A 12333-nucleotide genomic window follows, 5' to 3' on the forward strand; every position below is an offset into this window, starting at 1 on the left:
AGTGACGGCACTTCCCGTAAAGCCATCAACAGCCGCTAATTGTACAGCACTGACAATACGTATGCAATTGAATTAGGTGCCCCTGCGAAATTAAGGGATCGATGATGCGACGTATCGACCAACATGTAAGCAAACACGGCACATAATGAAAATTCGGTTCAGTTTAAATCTCAGAGTATCCCCGCCGCGGTGGCTGAGTGGTTACGGCGCTCGGCTGCCGGCCCGAAAGACGCGGGTTCGATCCCGGCCGCGGCGGTCGAATTTCGATGGAGGCAAAATTCTAGAGGCCCGTGTACTGTGCGATGTCAGTGCACGTTAAAGAACCCCAGGTGGTCGAAATTTCCGGAGCCCTTCACTACGGCGTCTCTCATAGCCTGGGTCGCTTTGGGACGTTAAACCCCCATAAACCAAACCAAACCAAATCTCAGAGTATCCCCGCCGCGGCCTTTACACAATAGTGCTATCACAGCTAGGAATCAAAAACAGTGCGAGGAACGGAACGGCTATTACTTCAGACTACATAAGGGCACGATATGAGAAGTGAGGGCTACAATGGACGGTTATTTCTCCCACAGCGAGTATCGAAACGGGAACTGCGCGAGAGGCGGAAAAAAAAGGGTCCGGGCGAAGCGATTTCCCGCACATGCCATTCGCGAGTCTATAAGCCGACGCACCTTCTTCCCCGAACGTCGGCATGCAGGCAAATGACGCGAAGCTACGACACCGCGCGCACATTCCTCGCTGGCCGAGCGTATAAATCATCGCCACACGCGAAGGAGACGTCGACGCTTCTGCACGGAGCTCCGCGAAGCGCTTTTCTTTTTTCCTCGGTCGCGCATGCGCGTTCGAGAGCGTGTACAGTGCACACGCGTTCGACGGAACACGAGCCGTCGGAGAGGTCAGACGGGGTCACTGGCGCCACGCTTCTGGGAAGGCCGCGTCTGTGTGCGCAACTTCACCGGCAGCCGGAAGAGTCGACCCGGAAGCGACCCAATCGCCGCTAAAGCGCTTCGAAGTCATTGGTGATGTGACGACGGCAAACACGCTTAATCGCAACGAAGGCAATCTACCCCCGATATACTCCCGCTGCTTGCGTCATACCATGAAACCTATATAACCTACCTTCACTCCTGTCTTTCTTTCATTGTGAACAAGGCCCCCGTAAGCCGGGGCCGAAACGTCATCTTTTTTAACGATTGGTCGGCGCTTGAAGATTTTCCGCCATGTGAAACAGCGCGACAGTGTTAGGTAACCTCGGAAATGGTGCCTGCCTTGTCGCTCGCAAAAGCGCCTCCCACTGACCTCCAGATGTCGTGTTTGCCCCTGACAAGTTCCTGACCTCACCACTATACATCTACCGCTCTGACCCCCTGAATGCGCAGTTTCCCTTTCACACGCAGTACGCCACTCAGACAGGACGCCGCCCGTGACCTGTTCTACCGGTGCGGAAGCCGGTGCCGAATGGCAGTGCGGAAAGCCGGTGAGGAAAGCCGGTGCCGAATGCCGGCGCGGAATGCCTTTGTAGAATGCCGGTGCCAAATGCCTTTGTAGAATTCCGGTACAATGCCGGTGTGGAATTCCGGTGCACAATGCCAGAGCGAAATGCCGGTGTAGAATGCCGGCGCGAAATGCCGGCGTATAATGCCGGCGTAGACTGCCGGTGTTGAATGCCTGTGCACAATGCCAGCGCGAAATGCCGGCGCGGAATGCCAGCGCAAAATGCCGGCGTATAATGTCGGCGTAGACTGCCGGTGCACAATGCCGGTGCACAATGCCGGCGTATAATGCCGGTGTTGAATGCCTGTGTTGAATGCTGGTGTATAATGCCGGCGTAGAATGCCGGTACGGAATGCCGGCGTAGACTGCCGGTGTTGAATGCCTGTGCACAATGCCAGCACGAAATGCCAGTGTAGAATGCCAGCGCGGAATGCCAGCGCAAAATGCCGGCGTAGACTGCCGGTGTATAATGCCGGTGTATAATGCCGGTGCACAACGCCGGTGCACGATACCAGCGCGAAATGCCGGTGTAGAATGCCGGCGCGGAATGCCCGCCTAGACTGCCGGTGTGAATGCCGGTGTATAATGCCGGTGTATAATGCCGGTGTATGATGCCGGTGTATGATGCCGGTGCACAACGCCGGTGCACAACGCCGGTGCACAATGCCGGTGCACGATGCCAGCGCGAAATGCCGGTGTAGAATGCCGGCGCGGAATGCCCGCCTAGACTGCCGGTGTGAATGCCGGTGTATAATGCCGGTGTATAATGCCGGTGTATGATGCCGGTGTATGATGCCGGTGCACAACGCCGGTGCACAACGCCGGTGCACAATGCCGGTGCACGATGCCAGCGCGAAATGCCGGTGTAGAATGCCGGCGCGGAAAGCCAGCGCAAAATGCCGGCCTACACTGCCGGTGTATAATGCCGGTGTTGAATGCTGGTGTATAATGCCGGCGTAGAATGCCGGTGCGGAATGCCGGTGCGGAATGGCGGTGTGGAATGCCGGAGCGGGGTGTTGGTGGGAAAAGCCGGTGCGGAGTGTCGGTGCGAAAAGCCGGTGCAGAAGCAAGCCGGTGTCGTAAACTGGTGCATAACGTTATCACAAAAGCTGGAGCAGCAATCCGTGCCGAAAGCCAATGAAGAAAAGAATTCTACGCTCCACCCCAGCATGGTAAAAGCCTGCAAAGAACGTTCTCGTCTACACGCGCGCACATATGCACTACAGTCCTCGTCGTTGGTACATACATGTGTACCGTATACACGCCCCAGCCTGTGCTACGACAATCCACGTCGGACCCCGCGCACTCACCAGACGTGGCTGGATCGAAGGCCATGCACGACACGTCCTCGGAAACGAATTAACGGAAAGCGTTCCTCCCTCGACACGCAAGCGCGCCAAAGAGGTGTTCGCGCTGTATTGAACGCCGCACGCGACACGTCCATACGCGCTGTTTCCGGTAACGCCGAACATCGGAACCGACGCTGTGTACCCGCCGCGTTAAGCAGTAAACACTGGCGTCATCGCTCCTGCAGTGCTAATGAAATAGAGGACCGAATCACAACAGCGTGTATGCCCACTGATAACCTCCGATGCTCTGTACACTGCAGACTATTCAGAAGGGTGGGCCAGTTAGTACACGCAGTGGCAAACACAGGACGAATCCGGGCTTTCAACTGACTGCACTTCAGCGAAGATTACGCATAAACCCTGCAGCAGTGATACCACAGATCATCACGTGCGCACTGCAGAGCGAATGCTTCCGGGAGAGCTGGTGCGATTCCATTTGGGGAGGCCAGCGATGGCACACGGACGGCGCAGACGTTAAGCAGACAAGACACGCTGCTGACATGCCCGTTTCTTTGTGTCGTTCGTGTCCCATTGCTCAAGCTGGCCTCTCGAAACGGCACTACAGAAAGAACAAAAAGTGCACTCCGCTATTTGAGAACACTGTCATCCTTGCAGTGGTATAAACTGAAGGGGTGTTATACGATAAATAATTTGTTGTTGTTATTATTATTATTATTACAGCATGGCGGGCGTCTCGCTTGTTTGTATTTTTGACGTGACCTGTCACGTTTTGCGCGCAATCATCGCTGAGAGCTTTATATGCGATGTTCACAGAAATACAGTCGGTTGAAAGACCCGCCTCATTCCTTCTCTGTGCTTGCGTCTCTTCCACTGGTGTTTTACTTTTATTAATATTAATTGGTTTTTGGGGAAAGGAAATGACGCAGTATCTGTCTCATATATCGTTGGACACCTGAACCGCGCCGTAAGGGAAGGGGTAAAGGAGGGAGTGGAAGAAGACAGGAAGAAAGAGGTGCCGTAGTGGAGGGCTCCGGAATAATTTCGACCACCTGGGGATCTTTGACGTGCACTGACATCGCACAGCACACGGGCGCCTTAGCGTTTTTCCTCCATAAAAACGCAGCCGCCGCGGTCGGGTTCGAACCCGGGAACTCCGGATCAGTAGTCGAGCGCCCTAATCACTGAGCCACCGCGGCGGGTGGTGTTTTACCCAAATCAGGCTTTTTATACAAAAAAAAGGTTTCTGAGGAAAGGAAATGGCCAGCAACCGCCTCGCTTCACGGTGCTCACATCAGCCGCGCCCTGAGGGAAGGGATTAAGAAAGAAGGGGGGGGGGGGGGGGGGGGAGAGAGAGATAAAGCGCTGGCGTACTGAAAGGCTTCGGAAAAATGTCGATCACGTGGGGTTCTTTAACGCGCACTAACATCCAGAGCAGGTTCTTTTCAGAGCGGCTTACGGGTTCGCGTGAGGTGAACACCGCGTCAGCCGATGGCCGCATATAAAGGCTCCTGCTCTCTCTTCGCACCGACCTTCTCTCTATCTGCACGCCGGCAGTGGTTGTGGTGTTTTAACACCAGTCACAGGCCCGTGCATTTTCCTTTCCTCTTCCCCTTTCATCCACTTACTACTACTACTACTTCGCACCGACCGGGCATAGCAAAAGGCCGCAGACGACGACAGGGCCGCAGACGTACACGCGCGCACGGCTGGAGACACGGGGAAACAAGGCCCCTCCCAAATTGCACCCATTGCGGCTGCAGAATCGAGGGCGGAATAATAGCGCGGGAGGACCATTAACGCTAACCCGGAGAAGACACGGGTTAGTCTTACTCCACTCGGTGCCCGCACTGCAGAGGGCGCAAGTTCACGGGGCGTACGACCCAGTGAACGAGGCTAGAACGATAACTCGTGCACAGGAGATCACCGATAACAGCGACGGCAAGTGTGCGCGTGGCAAGCTGTCTGGATCCGTATAGCAGCAAGAGCTGTAGATATGCAACTTTCCTCTACCGATCGTCACCTGGGACATCCGCAACACACGCAGCCGCAAAATATAAAATCAAGCCTGCCAGGATGCGAACCTGAAACCCTTCGATCCGTATAGTCGGACGCGTTAACCGTGGCGATATAGGCCACGCTCACGTCAGACCGTTTATACATATATTAGTGTGGGCAAAGAGTTGCCCAGCCCGCACCGCCGAAGGCAGACCGTTTATACAGCAAGAACTGTTACTGGTTGCAGTACAGCCTGTCCGCACTGGTGAGGCTTCACACTTGATCCAAAGCACAACTCGAAGGACCAGCGCCCCTCTGTGCCGCAGCCATAGAGAGGGGCGTGAATTTGTAGGGGTTATAGTAAGCTACAAGGAAAGGCGCGGTAGCAGTGTCACAGTGGGCGGACACTTGGACCATAATGTGAAGGAAAGGGTCAAGGAAGGGGACTATCATCATCATCAGTCTGACTACGCCCAATGCAGGGCAAAGGCCTCTACCACATATCTCGAATTAACTCTGTCATTTGACAGCTGCGCTCACCGTATGCCCGCAAACTTCTTAATCTCAGCCGCCCTGTCGGTCAAGGGGATAGAGGAATAGCGGGAAACCAGTGCGCATGCGCAGAACAATAACCCGACTGGCGTTACTGTCCTGCGCATGCGCACTGGTTTCCCGCTGTTCCTCTATCCCCTTGACTGACAGGGTCCCCTATTCTCAATACTGCTGTTCACAGCATTTACGCTAGCTATCGCCGAGTCTGCGACTCACGCCGCATAGGCGTAGTCAATTTTTGGTTATTTCCAAGCACCACATCCGGGAACTCTCCAATAAAGCCAAAGGTTATATACAGCGCATTACGTTTTCACTAAGCGTGGCTAACGCAGTTCAGACGAGGGCGTCGCACAAAGAGCGGTTTCCAGCGCCAGAAAGCCGCCTCTGGTCGGCCTTGTCCACTCTGCACGCCCGTACCCTCGCCCAAGGACGGCGGGAGGACAAAGAAGCGCACTTTGCTGGCCTCGCACGCCCGATGTGGAGTTTATCATCCGCTTCCAGCGCTCGGCCATCGGAACCCTGCCCTGTTTTCCCGTCTGGGAACATCCTGGCTCCGTAGGAGCGCGTCGACGCACCGCGAAGCGAGACACTCCGCTGCCGGAATCGGTGCAGACGACGAGGCTCCGGCCGACTGCGCGGCGATCAATCCCCTAAAGCGTTTGCTCGGGGCTCACCCGTTACGAGCAAAGTGGACATTGATTATATCGAACTTTCGCTCCCCCCCTCCCTTTCCTTCTTTCCCGCCACACCTGAGCTTTAAACAGGAAGTGGGGCGGGGACTAATATTCACCGACGACCACGACAGCGCATCATCAGCGAGCACCAGTTTGAAATCTTTTGTGATCTGTTCTGAAAGCCTTTCGGTACCGGCGAACACAGAAAGAGTACCTGCCGTATTTATTACAGCCTGGACTCATTTCTCAAAGCAGTGCTCCATCAATAGGTTGACTTCCTTGGTAAGGAAGAATAAGGTGGGAACGCTGGCACTTACACGCCTGGTTTCCAATAAGAAAGCGCTGTCCGGCAACGTTTGAAGTATTACAAGAACTGCAGCAGGCACATGTAGTCGCCTGTTATAGGAGCGAAGAGATACACGGCCGATTGATGACGCGGAGAAAAGGAAAGCATCACGTGACTTTCTACGAGCCTTAAGTATTTGAAAGGCGAAGCTGCGAGCTTTTCCAAGTATGAGAAACCTATTGCTCAACATAACTTGCTTTCGCCAAGTTGACAGGCCACATTGTTGACTGTGGGTTACATGCCGGCCGCTTGGAGAGAGTGCAAAGGCGAACACATGCGGTCGTGAGGTCGCGTAGCTGGCCACCATGAGCAGCACTGGTGTGGCGGTTTCAACCTTTCAACTATGCGCCTAGTATTTTAAACGTGCCTTACCCCAAGAATACGGGAACTGTGCACATGAGTAACCTGGTGGAATAGTAGTGGTTCATTACATCTAGTAAAAAGCACGCCTCGGTCACTAAATGCAACACAGTTGGAGGGGCCGCTCACAGGAGCGCGCTGCTTGTCTCCTCGACCTCAAGGAGGTTATATAACCTTCTTGGTCGACCTTCACTTTGCTAGGGCGGTAAAGGCTGCGACCTCTTTGGTGTGGCAAATTCCCAATTATGACAGAGATAGAAAAAGTGCAGCAGTGCACGAAAGCACTTTTCAACAATCTCCAGCGTTCAGCAATTCAGCATCTCCACGACCCGACTTCCCGGCCAAACAAGATTCGATTCCGGCTGCACGGAACGTCTCCCTCCTGTCCGGCTACGCCGGCTACTTGTCCGCGATGAGACTTCTGCGTGCAACAAGGAAAAGCAACAGAGGAAAAAAAATAAAACCAACCCATATCTGAAATTCTTAAACAGCAACCAAGTATGACTGACTCTTCGCTCTCATCGTAGTCTATCACGCATGCACGGGGCGAATGGACAACACTCACGTTGTTGTACGGCTGCTCAGCCCCGGATCACCCAGCGCCGGTCGCAACCATCACCGACACCCGACTACCCCGACCACCAACCACCACCACCTCCACGGGCGGCGGCGGTTAAATCCATCCAGCCAATGCAACTAGCGGCCGCAGCAGCACGGCAGGCGCTCGCCACGCCGCCATGCGGCCAAGCTCCGCGGCGAGCGCCAGTCAATAAGTCGCGCCACCAAAGGCTTACCACACAAGCGCGCAAAGCGGCTATTATCCCGCAGCCAAGCCGAGCCGAGCCGCGGAGCCGAAAGCGATTGCAGGAGGCGGTAGCCCAGCAGAGCAGCAGACAGCACAGAGCGAGCAACGGCTTCCGCAGCAGCTGCTTGCTGCATTCGCGACGGTGGCCAAGCGCGACGCTTTCCCTGAAGTATCGATCAAGACGAGCGCCGTGCCGCGACCTGGACAGAATCGATACACGACGCCGCCGCCGGCCGCCCCGCGGGCAGGACAACGACGTCGCTTGCCACTTGCTAGCGCCTCGTCGCCGGCTGCTGCTGCTGTGTACCAAAGGGGGCGGGCCCCACAGGCGCCGACTCCTTGGGCGCGATTTTGCCGGTCGCCTCTTGTGTGTGCTTGCATGCTTGCGCGGAGAGCGAGCTGCGTGACTTGGGAGCCCTTCTCGCTTCCGGGAAACCTGTACACTGCGCGGCATTGAGCGCGCTCCTGCCGAACGAAAAGGCAGCATCTTCAGGAGCCCCTTTCGGAAGTCGAGATTTTTCGGAGAAGAAAATAAAACAGGAAAAACCCCAGAAGGAGTGTGAAAGAGGCGAACTGAATAAACGGGTTTCTTTCGAGCAACCCGAAAACTGACAAAGGAAGAGAAATGAGCGGAATAATTCGGGCCCCTCCTCTCTTTTTTTTTTTGTTGCTCCAACCCTCCTACAACGTCCCCTCTTCTATATCTCGCTCGCCTCCATCGCTGCTGTCTTAGCGGCTTTCGATGGGGCCGTGTCTCTCTCGTGTATCTACATGGGTCATCCCAGCTTCCACGGGAGTCTGACGCAAGACAGACCGCCTCCCGGCTTTACCTGCAGCGAAGTCACCTTCCACTTTCGTGATTGCGCTCGAGGTGGCTCGGAAAGGCACCCCACCGAGCCCCCCCCCCCCCCCACCCTCTCTCTCTCCCTCCCTTTCCGACTGCGGGGCCTGGTCAGTGTTCGCAGCCCCCGCGCCAGTAACCGCTCTCGATCAGCGCTGTCGGGGGCCTGCGTGGCAGACAGGCCCGACACATTCCCACTGGGCCGGAACTCCACCCCTTGTTTACGGAGTGACAGTGGTGCTTTCATCGCTTTTTTGTTTGTTTGTTTCAGCGTGCGTCCGCCATCCGCTACACCATTCCCTTCAAGTGTTTAGCTCATGGCCAAAGTCCGGTTTTCCATGCTTACGAACACAGGGACAGCAAAACTATCGGCGCAGATTAAAGGACGAAGAAGAATAGATGGTTTAAATCAGAGTTGTTGTTAGTGGCTGTTTATTAATAAAGTAACAATGCAAGCAAAAAAAAATGTTGCTAGCCGCGGCATCTGCCATCGGAACCTGAGCTGCGGCTGGCGGGAATAAAAGGACAGGGGGAGGGATAGTAACAAAGAAGTAGGGAGTAATATACACTATGTACAAATACAGAATATGGAAATAAATTAGAGTGAATGTCGATTCCATGCTAGACTTCTTTTTGCTGAAATTACGTTGCCAAATATTGACAAGGACATCTCATTTCAGTATGGGGTGGCTGTTGATGAATTCACCAGAAGCGACGTCACTTCCGGTTTGGTGACGTCATTTCCTTCCGGCCAATGGCCGAATTTTATGACCGACGATGAGTTTTGGCCACATGGGGCTTCTGACGCCATCGCATTAAAACCATGAAACTCGAAAATTTCAATCTTCATTTTTTTCGAGCAGTCATCTGGCGCCGATACCCTGGATCTGAGCTAGTCACCACTGGTGCGTTAGTACTGGGTTTATTAGGGCTCCGTTGGCAGGCCCACGCTATAGCATATACGCCGTTATATTCCTTACAAATTTTCACGAGCCTTGACATTCGTCTGGGTATATTTGGTGACGTCTGTTCGGGTGTGGGTACGTTCGCGTGTAGTTGTCGACTAGGCCTACAGTGTTCTAAGATGTCTCTCCTCATGATGAAGGGGTATCCAGTTTCCGACTCCCCGTTCAGATGTAGGACAAACCAAAGTGGCCCCTAACCTCGGTACCTTCACATTATATGCGCCACATGCTAGACAGGTATTCGCATTCGTTTGGAGCAGCACTCGAGTGAGAAATTCCTAGTTTCTTCTAACCTAAGCGGAAGACGCTCGCTGAAGGTGTTATAAAACGCAGATACAAATCAGTTTTCGTACAATGTTTTTAATCAGCGCAGTCGATAGGTGACACAAAACACAAACGAGCACGTATGCCAAGTTGTTCCAGCACGCAGTTCTTCCAGGCTGACCGGGTCACCGACTTCAGCGGTCTGCTTTGCACGCAACGAATTTCTCATCCCGGTCACTGCACTCCTCCAGGGGCGACAACGTCTCACTGCGTGAATGCACAGAAGCCGGAGCTGCAGCTTCCTCCAGGGGCTCAGCCGGTCACTAGCTCCCTCCGAATGTCGCCGCCCATGCGACACGCGAAATGCGACAGGTGTCGCTGTGCACGCTTTGCTGCACCGAGCATCCGGCGGCGCGGTTCGAACCCTCTCCGGGAGAGGGAGAGTCGCTGGACGAAGAGCTGTCCTGTCGAGTTCCGTGAGCGCTCGGGGTTCCCAGACGGAACTGAGCAGTTCCGCGCCGCCGCCGCGGCAGGCAGCACGCGTGCGATCGCGGAATTCCTCGTCGTCGCCAACGCACTCCGCGCGTTTTCCTGCTCTGTGGTAACCCCGTTTCCTCTTTTGGCTGATGTGCGCACCATACGCAAGACGCCAGCGCGGATGCAGCAACATGTCCAACATTCTCGGGCAATAATTTCGAAAACTGGAAAATTGTTAGACACTGAATAAAAGAAAAGTTCCACAGCGCTAAAAGAGTCGAGCATACAGACGACAGGACAGGCGCTGACTGCAACTATAGTTTTATTTCTTCGAAGCAGGAAAGACCAAGGATTTCTGCGCATGCGTCAAAACTGGCGATGTAAGCACCGTCAAACACATTCACACCGCCAGCAAGCATCTGACACAGAGAGGGGTAGATCTAAAGTGCGGGTCAGATGCTTGTCGGCGGTGTGAAGGTCTTTGACGGTGCTTACACCGCCAGTTTATTTGCCGAAGGCTGTAACATGCGAGTATAATCTATCACGATTTTGTGCTGCTCACGCAACAAACAACAGCGCGTCAGCGTGGTCAAGCTCTCGCCGGCACCACTTCATGGGAACGTGAGGTATTTACGCGGGAGGTGGCAAAATATGTTTCGCCTAATTAGTTTTTCGGCCACTCCATAAATATGCACACATACTCTGCCACAACCCCCATTTTTACAACGGACGGGTGCCTCATCGAGGCAGAGCCTCACCGTTTCAACTCGCGTCCTCAGACGAGGGTTAGGACCAGGGCAGGGTGCTTCCCAGGCACCCACGTCCTCAACATTCAGCATCAGAAGACGCCAGCAGAGCGCAGTTTGGATATTCAAGAGTCACGGGCTTTAGCGCCCAGCGTTTATTCCCTTTGCATATCTGACCGCAAATAACTATGGCCATGCTCGCGTTCCACCCTCAGGACAACCTCGTTTCTCTTTTCTCCTCGTTTCTTTTATCCTCCCTTACTGCGCCATTTCCTTTCCCCAAAAAACCAACTAATAATAATTTATCCTCCCTCCCCTTCTAAATGTGTCGGGTGGCCACCTGGGTACATGCCTAATTAACCTCCCTACTTCGTGCCCTGCACATCCTACTATACTCCATCTTAATAGTTCCTTTCCAGTACTATCAAAGCCGCGATGAGTGCAGAGGCGACATTCTGACGCTGCAGGGGAACGTACAGCCAGCATAAAATGGGCATTTGGGATAGCGTGCTTTAAACTGCGCATGTGCCAAACGCTATTTCAAATCGAGCCTTGACGTACGTTCGCGCTACGCACGCTATTTTCCGAGTTTAGCCTGTGCGACTCTTGCGCACGCTAAAAAAAGAAAAGCGTTTCCAACATGGCGGCGCACTTCCAAGCATGGACCCGTCGCTTCGGAGTGAATTCCTAGTTGTAACTGGGTTTTTTCAGTACGTCCGTTGGACATAAATGGGGCATCGGACTACCGTTTTGTCTCATCTCATTTACAGAAAAGTTTATGCATTCGTAAATTTCCTTTGCTTCTTACGTCGAGTGACAATTCCGCTTCTCCCAGCCCTAAAATGATAATGATAATTGGTTTTTGGGGAAAGGAAATGGCGCAGTATCTGTCCCATGGGATAAAGGGGGGAGTGAAAGAAGAAAGGAAGAGGAGGTGCCGTAGTGGAGGGCTCCGGAATAATTTCGACCACCTGGGGATCTTTAACGTGCACTGACATCGCACAGCACACGGGCGCCTTAACGTTTTTCCTCCATAAAAACACAGCCGCCGCGGTCGGGTTCGAACCCGGGAAAGCCCTAAAAAGGAATGCCGGTTTGTTGATAAAATTGGTTTCCAGTCTAAACACCAGATGACACCACTAGGTTGTAGCTATCGTTGCGTCTCCGTTTGAATATGTGACAAACAGCGTGATGTCCCGCAAAACGCTTTCGTCTAGCAAACGTAAGCGTGCATACGCTATTCTAAAACTGCCTAATGTTACTTCAGTGTTCGGTACAAGGACAGCGCCTATTTATACTCTTTTCCAATAATATCTGCATACGCCGCGAACAGACAAGCAGACGACGAGGCGCGGAGGAACACTCTCCTTTGTGAGAAAGAAATCGAAGAACATGCATATGTCAAAGGAATATTTATTTTGCTTTTCGCTGGAACCAATTCTTGCCTTCACTACTTTCTATTTATCAACTTTAGCTATGTGTGCACAGTGCTGTCAAGCTT

The 12333-nt window shown here is 53.6% G+C and overlaps 1 protein-coding gene across 5 annotated transcripts in view; it reads right to left on the reverse strand.

Moving 5' to 3' along the window:
* LOC144104789 (protein kinase C-binding protein NELL2-like) overlaps positions 1 to 12333 on the reverse strand; it is a 73648-nt gene that overhangs the window by 52395 nt on the left and 8920 nt on the right. The window contains exon 1 of one of the 5 annotated variants that reach the window (XM_077637972.1): positions 7300 to 7421. The exons of the other annotated variants lie outside the window; for them this stretch is intronic. The gene's annotated coding sequence lies outside the window, so the exon portion shown is untranslated. Of the gene's footprint in view, positions 1 to 7299; positions 7422 to 12333 lie in introns of those variants that run through there. 5 annotated transcript variants of the gene reach the window in all.

Source organism: Amblyomma americanum, chromosome 9 (assembly GCF_052857255.1).
Source record: "Amblyomma americanum isolate KBUSLIRL-KWMA chromosome 9, ASM5285725v1, whole genome shotgun sequence".
Lineage (NCBI taxonomy): Eukaryota > Metazoa > Arthropoda > Arachnida > Ixodida > Ixodidae > Amblyomma > Amblyomma americanum.